The sequence below is a fragment of the Mandrillus leucophaeus genome, unplaced genomic scaffold (assembly GCF_000951045.1).
Source record: "Mandrillus leucophaeus isolate KB7577 unplaced genomic scaffold, Mleu.le_1.0 Scaffold1135, whole genome shotgun sequence".
NCBI lineage: Eukaryota > Metazoa > Chordata > Mammalia > Primates > Cercopithecidae > Mandrillus > Mandrillus leucophaeus.
The window spans coordinates 245501-253998 of record NW_012099599.1 but is presented as its reverse complement, the minus strand read 5'-3'; positions in this window follow the sequence as shown (position 1 = coordinate 253998).

Below are 8498 nucleotides of genomic sequence, written 5' to 3'. Positions count from 1 at the left end.
GCAAATCTTTGAGACCATTGTTTCTTTCCACTTTCCACTTCAACTTCCCCTTGTTAAGGTTAGGTAGCATCGAAGAAGCCATGGGCATTTTTGGACCATGTTTAAGGAAGTTGATCTTTGGTTTTGGTTTAGTGAAGTATTTATGAAGTTCACAGATTCTTCCATGTAGAGGTTAGCTGTCCCAGTGCAAAAAACAATTTTCACTCCTAATCTTACCACTCCCTATATCTGTGCATCTAACTTTATAAAAGGAATGTGAAGGGCCCCATATAACCCTCATAATATGCCACAATATTAGGGATACCAAAGAGAAGCTGGTCAGTGAGTGTCGTCAATTCAGAGTACTTAAAATTACTCCCTACAACAAGCAAATCCCTAAAATGCCTTGAAATTTTATAGCTCATATATGAAATTCACTTGAGAGAAGTGTTTCTAAAATTAATAATAATCCTAAAAATGTATGCACCAATACCAAGTTGTGAAGACAAAAGGAACCTTTCCATACTATTAATTGTTTAAAAATATGTTGTTTGATCCACCATGCTAGAAGAAAGACTGATTTCTTCTTCTAGTCTCCCACAGAAAGTATGACAAAATTCTTGTGGCATGAATAGACAATCAAATAGTATGCAGACAAATAATTTTATTGAGGGGTATGTCAGACAGCTAATTAGTTAAAAAAATTTTTTTTTCTGGTCTTTGAGATCTTTCCTGAATTTGTCAACTTGAAATGTTTTGTTGTGGCAGCGGTTTATTTTGTAATTCTAAATAAATACTTAAGTTCTTACCAAGTAGTTTTAATTATTTTTCTTAAAAAGGACCTCCAAAATGGTATAAGCTTTAGGTCCACAGGCTTGCACCTGGTTGAAGTGAGTACCTCACCCACGCACTCTGATAGTGGATGGGAAAGAACCTAATGGATCTGCCCTTTACAACTGCCTCAGTCTCCTGAAAACCAAATCTGCTTATTATTAAGTCAGCAAATGCACAGTTGATGGATTGTAATGACTCTGAAGGAATCTGTGTGGCCAGAAAGATAAATAATACATTGTTTAAAGGTTTTTGAACTCTTATAATGTTTTGGAAGAAGACATTCTTTAAAATACAAAAGAAATTAGAAGGGAGGATGTATCATGGTCAGAGAGAAAAATACATAAACAACCAATTATGATTAACCATGCTAGATGAAAGGCGATTTGTCTCTTATTTCCAGCTATGGGAAATACTACAAAAACATCATCATGTGAAGTGTCAACTAAGCAGATACCATCTAACAGAGGCAGTCTATCTTGACTGAATATATCCTTAGAATCTGTTTGTTTCTTTTCAGCAAGGGTACTGCTTCATGTAGGATGGTACATGGCTTCATATAGATGATGCAAATGGCATATGGAAGAAATTACCTGTTTCTTTATTGTTAACACATCCGGTTCTCCATGCATGTCGAATCTCACTCCCAGCTTTAGCCCTTTATAGGTATAAAGGGAGAAGTTGATTCCTGTGTCGGTAGATGTGCTCCTTTGTCTTATGCACTTTCTCTCCTGCACCACTTTGAAACATCTCAATATTTTTAACGCAGCATCTGAATCTGTTTCTTTAAAATTCTCTTCTCTTAAGGCTTTTAGTCATACCTTAGATACAGGTTTACTAAAAAAAATTTTTTGAGGCTGTAAAAGTTTGATAAACACTTGTTTATACCACATTAAACTGATTTATTTACATCTTTGTAACAGTACTTCTCAGAGCCTTTAATAATCATTCTCTGAGTAGAAAATATAGAATGTAGTTTGGATACTTCCCAAATTATTTGATGACAAAACCTTTTTCTGAGGAACTAATATTTTAGAGACCATAATTTTAGGAAATTCTGCTTTAGATTATAATGAAATAAGACAATGGAATTTAAATGCTTTGTTTAACGTAAAAAACAAAAAAAAGGTACTATGATAATAACTATTATTAATATTATTATTACTATTGTTATTATTATTAAGACTACCATGTTCAAAGGAATCAATTGGTTCTCTCATTCTTTTCTAATAGGAGTCATTTAAGCTGTGTATAGACTGAAAAGAAGATGCACTAAGACAAACATATTCACTTGCATAATTTTCTGCTGTAATAGTTTTGTTTTACAAAGAGATTGAGAAAAATTATACAAGCTTCTAGCTATCGAGATTTTTCCTGTGGCCTCAGCAGTTTTCACTATGTTTTTAAGATTCTTCACTGAATTTATCAAAGAACAGTGACTATCAATGTAATCCCTATCAGAATTCCAGTACATTTTTTGCAAATGTAGAAAAATTCATTCTAAAGTTCATATGGAATCTCAAGGGGCCCTGAATAGCCAAAACAAATCTAGAAAAGAAAAACACAGTTGAAGCACTCACACGTCCTGATTTGAAAACATATTAGAGACTACAGAAATCAAAACAATATGGCACTGTCACAAACACAGACAAATAGACCAATGGAATAGAGAGCCCAAGCTGGGCATAGTGGCTCACGCCTGTAATCTCAGCACTTTGGGAGGCCGAGAGGGGCAGATCACCCTAGGTCAGGAGTTCCAGAGCAGCCTGGTCAACATGGTGAAACCCCAATCTCTACTAAAGATACAAAAATCAGCTGGGTGTGGTGGCACACACCTGTAATCCTAGCTACTCGGGAGGCTAAAGCAGGAAAATCACTTGAACCCAGGAGGTGGAGGTTGCAGTGAGCCAAGATTGTGCCAGCACACTCCAGCCTGGGCAACAGAGTGAGACTTTTTATCAAAAAAAAAAAAAAAAAAAATAGAGAGCCCAGAAATAAACCCATGTGTATAATCAAATGATCCTTGATTGGGGTGCCAAGATAACTCAAGGGGGAAAGAACAGAGAAATAGATAAATGGTACTGAGAAAACTGGATATACATTTGCAAAAGGATGAATTTGACTTTTATTTTATACCATATACAAAAATTAAATCAAAATGAATTAAAGACATAAAAGTAAGACATAAAATTATAAAACTTGTAGAAGAAAATATAGAGGTGAAGCTTCATGACACTAGACTTGGCAATGATTTCTTGGATACAATACCAAAAGCACTGTCAATAAAAGCAAAATAGATAAATGGGACTGCATCAAACCTAAAAACTTCTGCACATCGAAGGACACAATCAACATAATGAAAAGGCAGCCTATGGGATGGGAGAAAGTATTTGCCAATCATATATTTGTAGGGGTTAATATCCAGAATATGTCAGGAATTTCTACAACGACTCAATAACAAAAAAATTAAATAACCTAATTAGAAAATGGGCCAAGGCATTGAATAGACATTTCTTCAAAGATGATATACAAATGGCTAACAGGCATATGAAAAAAGTTGCTCAATATCACTAATCATCAGAGAAATGGAAATCAAAACCACAATGAAATTTCACCTGAGACCCATTAGCACGGCTATCAACAACGACAACAACAACAACAACAATCCAAAAAAAACAAAATAATAAGTGTTGGCAAGGATGTGGAAAAATTGGAGTACTTACATACTACTGGTGAAATTGTAAAATGATACAACTGCTATGGAAAACAGTATGAAACTTTCTCAAAAAAATTAAAAATAGAACTGCCCTATGATCCAGCAATCTCAATATGTCCAAAAGAACTGAAATCAGTATGTTAAAGAGATATCAGCACTCCCATGTTCAAAGCAGCGTTATTCACAATAGCCAAGAGGTGGAAGCAACCCAAAATGTCCACTGATGGCTGAATGGATAAACAAAATGTGATATACACATACAATGGAATATCATTCTGCCTTAAAAAGGAAGGAAATGCTAACACATGCTACAACATGAATAAGCCTTGAGGAGATTATGCTAAGTAAAATAAGCCAGTAACGAAAAGACAAAAAGCATATAATTCCACTTATATGACATATATAAGTGGTGAAGTTTACTTTTAATGGCAAGAACTGCAATTACTTTTACACCAACCTAATAGAAACAGAAAGTAAAATGATGGTTACCAGGGGCTGGGGGGAGCAGGGAAAAGGCATTTGTTCTTTAGTGGGTATAGAGTTTCTGATTTGAAAGATAAAAAGCTCTGGATATCTGTTTCATAGCAATGTGAATATACTTAGCATTACTGGACTATACACTTAAAAATGGTTACGATGATCAATTTTATGTTATGTGTTTTACACACACACACACACACACACACGACAACCATAAATAAAACAGTGACTGTCTGGTAACTACTCAAAGATGAATGAAGGTCATTTATAACTAGACTTTCTAGAACAATTGTTTTTTTTTTTTTTTTTTTTGTGACAGAGTCTCACTCCATCACCTAGGCTGGAATGCAGTGGCACCATCTTGGCTCACTGCAACTTTCGCTTTCCAGGTTCAACCGATTCTCTTTCCTCAGCCTCCCAAGTAGGTGGGATTACAGGCGCCCACCACCATACCTGGCTAAGTTTTGTATTTTTAGTAGAGACGGGGTTTCGCCATGTTGGTCAGGCTGGTCTCAAACTCCTGGCCTCAAGTGATCCACTCACTTTGGCCTCCCAAAGTGCTGGGATTACAGGTGTGAGCCACTGTGGCTGGTCTACAGTTAACTCTTGAACAATTCAGAGGTTAGGGGAACCAGCCACTTGTTCAGTCAAAAATCTGCATATAACTCTTGAGTCCCCAAAAACTTAACTACTAAAAGCCTACCATTGACCGGCAGCTTTATAGATAATATAAATACTTGATTCACACATATTTTGTATATGTTTTATATACTGTATTCTTATAATAAAGCAAGCCAGAGAAAAGAATATTATTAAGAAAATCATGAGGAAGAGAAAATATATTTACTATTGATTAAGTGGAAGTAAATCATCATAAAGGTCTTCATCCTTGTCATCTTCACATTGAATAGGCTGAGGAGGAGGAGGAAGAAGGGTTGGTCTTACTGTCTCAGGTGTGGCAAAAGAGGAAGAAAATCCATGTATAAATGGACCCATGCAATTCAAACTCATGTTGTTCAACTGTACTTCTCTTTCTGTGTACCTTTGTTCACTTTTGTTCTAATCAAATGAGTTCTTTTAATAAATTCCCCTTGGAGCCAGGATACTTAAGAGATTATAAATAGATGGTATACGTATATAAAGGGTGTTAACAAGTGAGAAATTGACACCAAGTCTGAAATGTTTTCATTTGATGTTTCCTTTCAAATTTTGCAACTGGTGATCATACACCTCAAGGACTGCTTGGCCACACAGTCTGTGATGACTTTTACTACTTAGATCTTTGCGAAGTATCAAAGAGACTAGAGTCTCAGAAGCTGGGCCATCTCCTCACCTCCTACAGTCCGTGGGAACCTGCAATACCTCTTCTTTCAGTCAAAGACTTGATTAGACTTAACACCATCTTTGGCTTTTATTCTCCCTCAAGGTCAAGACGATCCCTGGTGTCAGGTTGGGAACTTGAGTGCCTTTAGCATTTCACAGCACTAGGGCAGCCTTTTGAGTTTTGAGAATCATTGCTTTGATAGAAGTGCCAGGACAAATAAAGGTAAGAAATGCAATACCATTGCAGCTTCATTTACTCCTATTTGTGGCATCCAAGAAGGTGTATTTCTTTATATTAAAAGTGCTGTGTTTTACTTTTATTTCTCAAAGAGAATATTCATAGCTCAAAGCGAAAAAGCTTTTGCAACTTCAACACACATTTTTGACCTGATAAAGTGTTTTTATATTAATAGCATCAAATAAAAGGGTAGAATTATAAGAGGGAAACCTTTTTCTGGCAACAATGCAGACTTGATTGAAAGAGTCACAGGCTGCAGAATGACCTTTGAGAAACAAAGTGCATTGCATGCATTTCCATTTGATCTTGCCTTTGGCATACAAAGTGTAGCAAATATTAGAAGGGAAAAAGCTATTTTAGAATTGAGCCTGTAGCTGCTTGGCATAGAAGGCATACGTTAATGAATGGCTTGCAGAGATTGAGGTAGGGCAATCATTTTCCCAGGTGAGGAGATGGCCCAGCTTCCTAGACCTGCATCTTTTAAAACTTTGCACAAAGATCTGAAAAGCAAAAAGCTTCAGAGACCATGTATAGATTAGAAACAGGTATTTAAACAGGTATTTCTTCCACAGTGGATTTAGTAATTCTTACAAAATCCACTGTGGAAGAAGCTCCTATTTTTCCATTCTGCCATTTTCCCATTATTCGTTTTATTATATAGCATTAATAAGCTCCCATATTTCTTCATCTGCTTTGGTCCATGCAGTCTGAGTCTCGGAGCAATGCTATCACCAGTGTCTTGAGTGATAAGGGCAGCGGTCTGAGGCCTGAGCAGTGCCTGTGGAGAATGGAGAGAGGAAGAGAAGGACTCCTAGGACTCGTCCTGGGCAGTGAGCTCAACCTTGATTTTCCTCCCTGTTTCAAAAAGGGGACATCTGGGCTCCCATCCCGCTTCAGCGCTTCCTTGAATTCTTTCCGTTTTATTTTTGTTTTGAGATAGAATCTTGCTCTGTCACACAGGCTAGGTACAATGGTGCAGTTGTGGCTCACTGTAGCCTTGAACTCCTGTACCCAAGGGATCCTCCCTCTCCAGCTTCCCTTTGTAGCTGGGACCAGATGTGCACACCACCACACTTGGCTAATTTTTATCTATTATTATATTTTGTAGAGATAGGAGCTGGCCATATTTCCTAGGTTGGTCTTGAACTCCTGGCCTCAAGTGATTCTCCCACCTCTGCCTCCCAAAGTGCTGAAATTAAAGGTGTGAACCACCACCATTAGCCTTCCTTGATTTCTTTTTCCTTCCTTCCTTTCTTTCTTCCTTCCTTCCTTCCTCCCTCCCTCCCTCCCTCCTTCCCTTCTCTTCCTCGTTCCTTCCTTCCTTCCTTCCTTTCTTCCTTCCTTCCTTCCTTCCTTCCTTCCTTCCTTTCTCTCTCTCTCTTTCTTTCTCCTTCCTTCCTTCCATTCCTTTCCTTTCCTCTTCCTTCTCTCTCTCTCTCTTTCTTTCTCTTTCTCTCTCTCTCTCTTTCTCTCTCTCTCTCTCTCTCTTTCTTTCTTTCTTTCTGTCTTCTTGGCTGCCCAGGCTGGAGTGCAGTGGTGCACTGCAGCCTCAAACTCTATAGCTCAAGGGATCCTACTGCCTCAGCCTCCCGAGTAGCTAGGACTACAGGCATGTGCCATCACATCTGGCTAATATTTTAGTTTTTTGTAGAGACAATCTCTCTGTGTTGCCCAGGCTAGTCTTGAACTTCTGTCTTCAAGTGGTCCTCCTGCCTCTACCTCCCAAAGTGCTGGGATTACAGGTGTGAGACACTGCACCCAGCTGTAGACTTCTTGAAGATGGCAGAGAACAAAAAAAGACCAAAGGAAAAAAAGTGAACAAAAGAACTAGATTCCAGATCATTTTCTCCAGTCCCTCAAAACTAATGTGCTTAGTGAGGTCTTCAAAAATGTAGGCATTATTTGTGCTATTTTTGTACAGATGATCCCAATTTTGAGTGTGTCTCTAAGATTGATGACTGTTATGAACATTTTTAGATATCATGGAAGATAGTAGTATAATGACCTTCTGTATTCCCATCATCTAGCTTTACCCATTTTCATACATTATGACAGTCTGATTGTTGATTCACTGCTATTTACTAAAGTCCATGCTTTAATCAGATCTCCTTAACTTTTCCCTAATGCTCTTTTTCTGCTCTAGGATTCCCTCCAGGATATTACTACATCACATATAATCATCCTGCCTCCTCAGGCTCCTCTTGACTCATCTATTAAATTACTGGGTCCAGGAGGCCAGGTATTTTATCACTAGCACCAGTGGCTTCTGGAATAGGACCTCAATAAATGTTGATTGAATCGACCTTGTTTCTATTTTAAAATGTCATGGCTTTGATTGAATCATCTAGTACCTGCTTCTGAGTGGCATGATCTGCCTATATATATTTTCCTCCAATACCTATAGTGAGATTTCACTTTGTCCTGGTGTTTTATGCAGGGATTTATTTATTGCAACTAGTAGATCAATAATGTGTGACTAAATTCATAGGACAGGCATCTGTCTGGTCTTCTTGACTGAGCAACTATCTGTGTCTCTATCTCTGAAATAACAGAAGAGATGCATGAGAACTACTTTGCTCTTATTGGCTGTGTCATCTTGAGCTGATTATATAAACTTTCTAAGCCTCTCTCACAGTGCTTCATATGAATTACTGAGATCAGGTATAGGAACCGCTGATATAGATAATACTGAGTGTTAACAGCAGCCCAGGAGTCTTTGTGTATTATGGGTACAGCATATTCAATCTTCACAACAGACTTATGCAGTAACCACCCTTATCCTCATTTTACAGTTTGGGAAACTAAAGCACAGAGAAATTAAATAGCACATCTAATACTACACAAATGATGAGCAGCAGAACTAGGATGCGGACTCAGGACTGTCAACGCACACTCTATGTGAATGCTTTATATATAATATATAATTATATT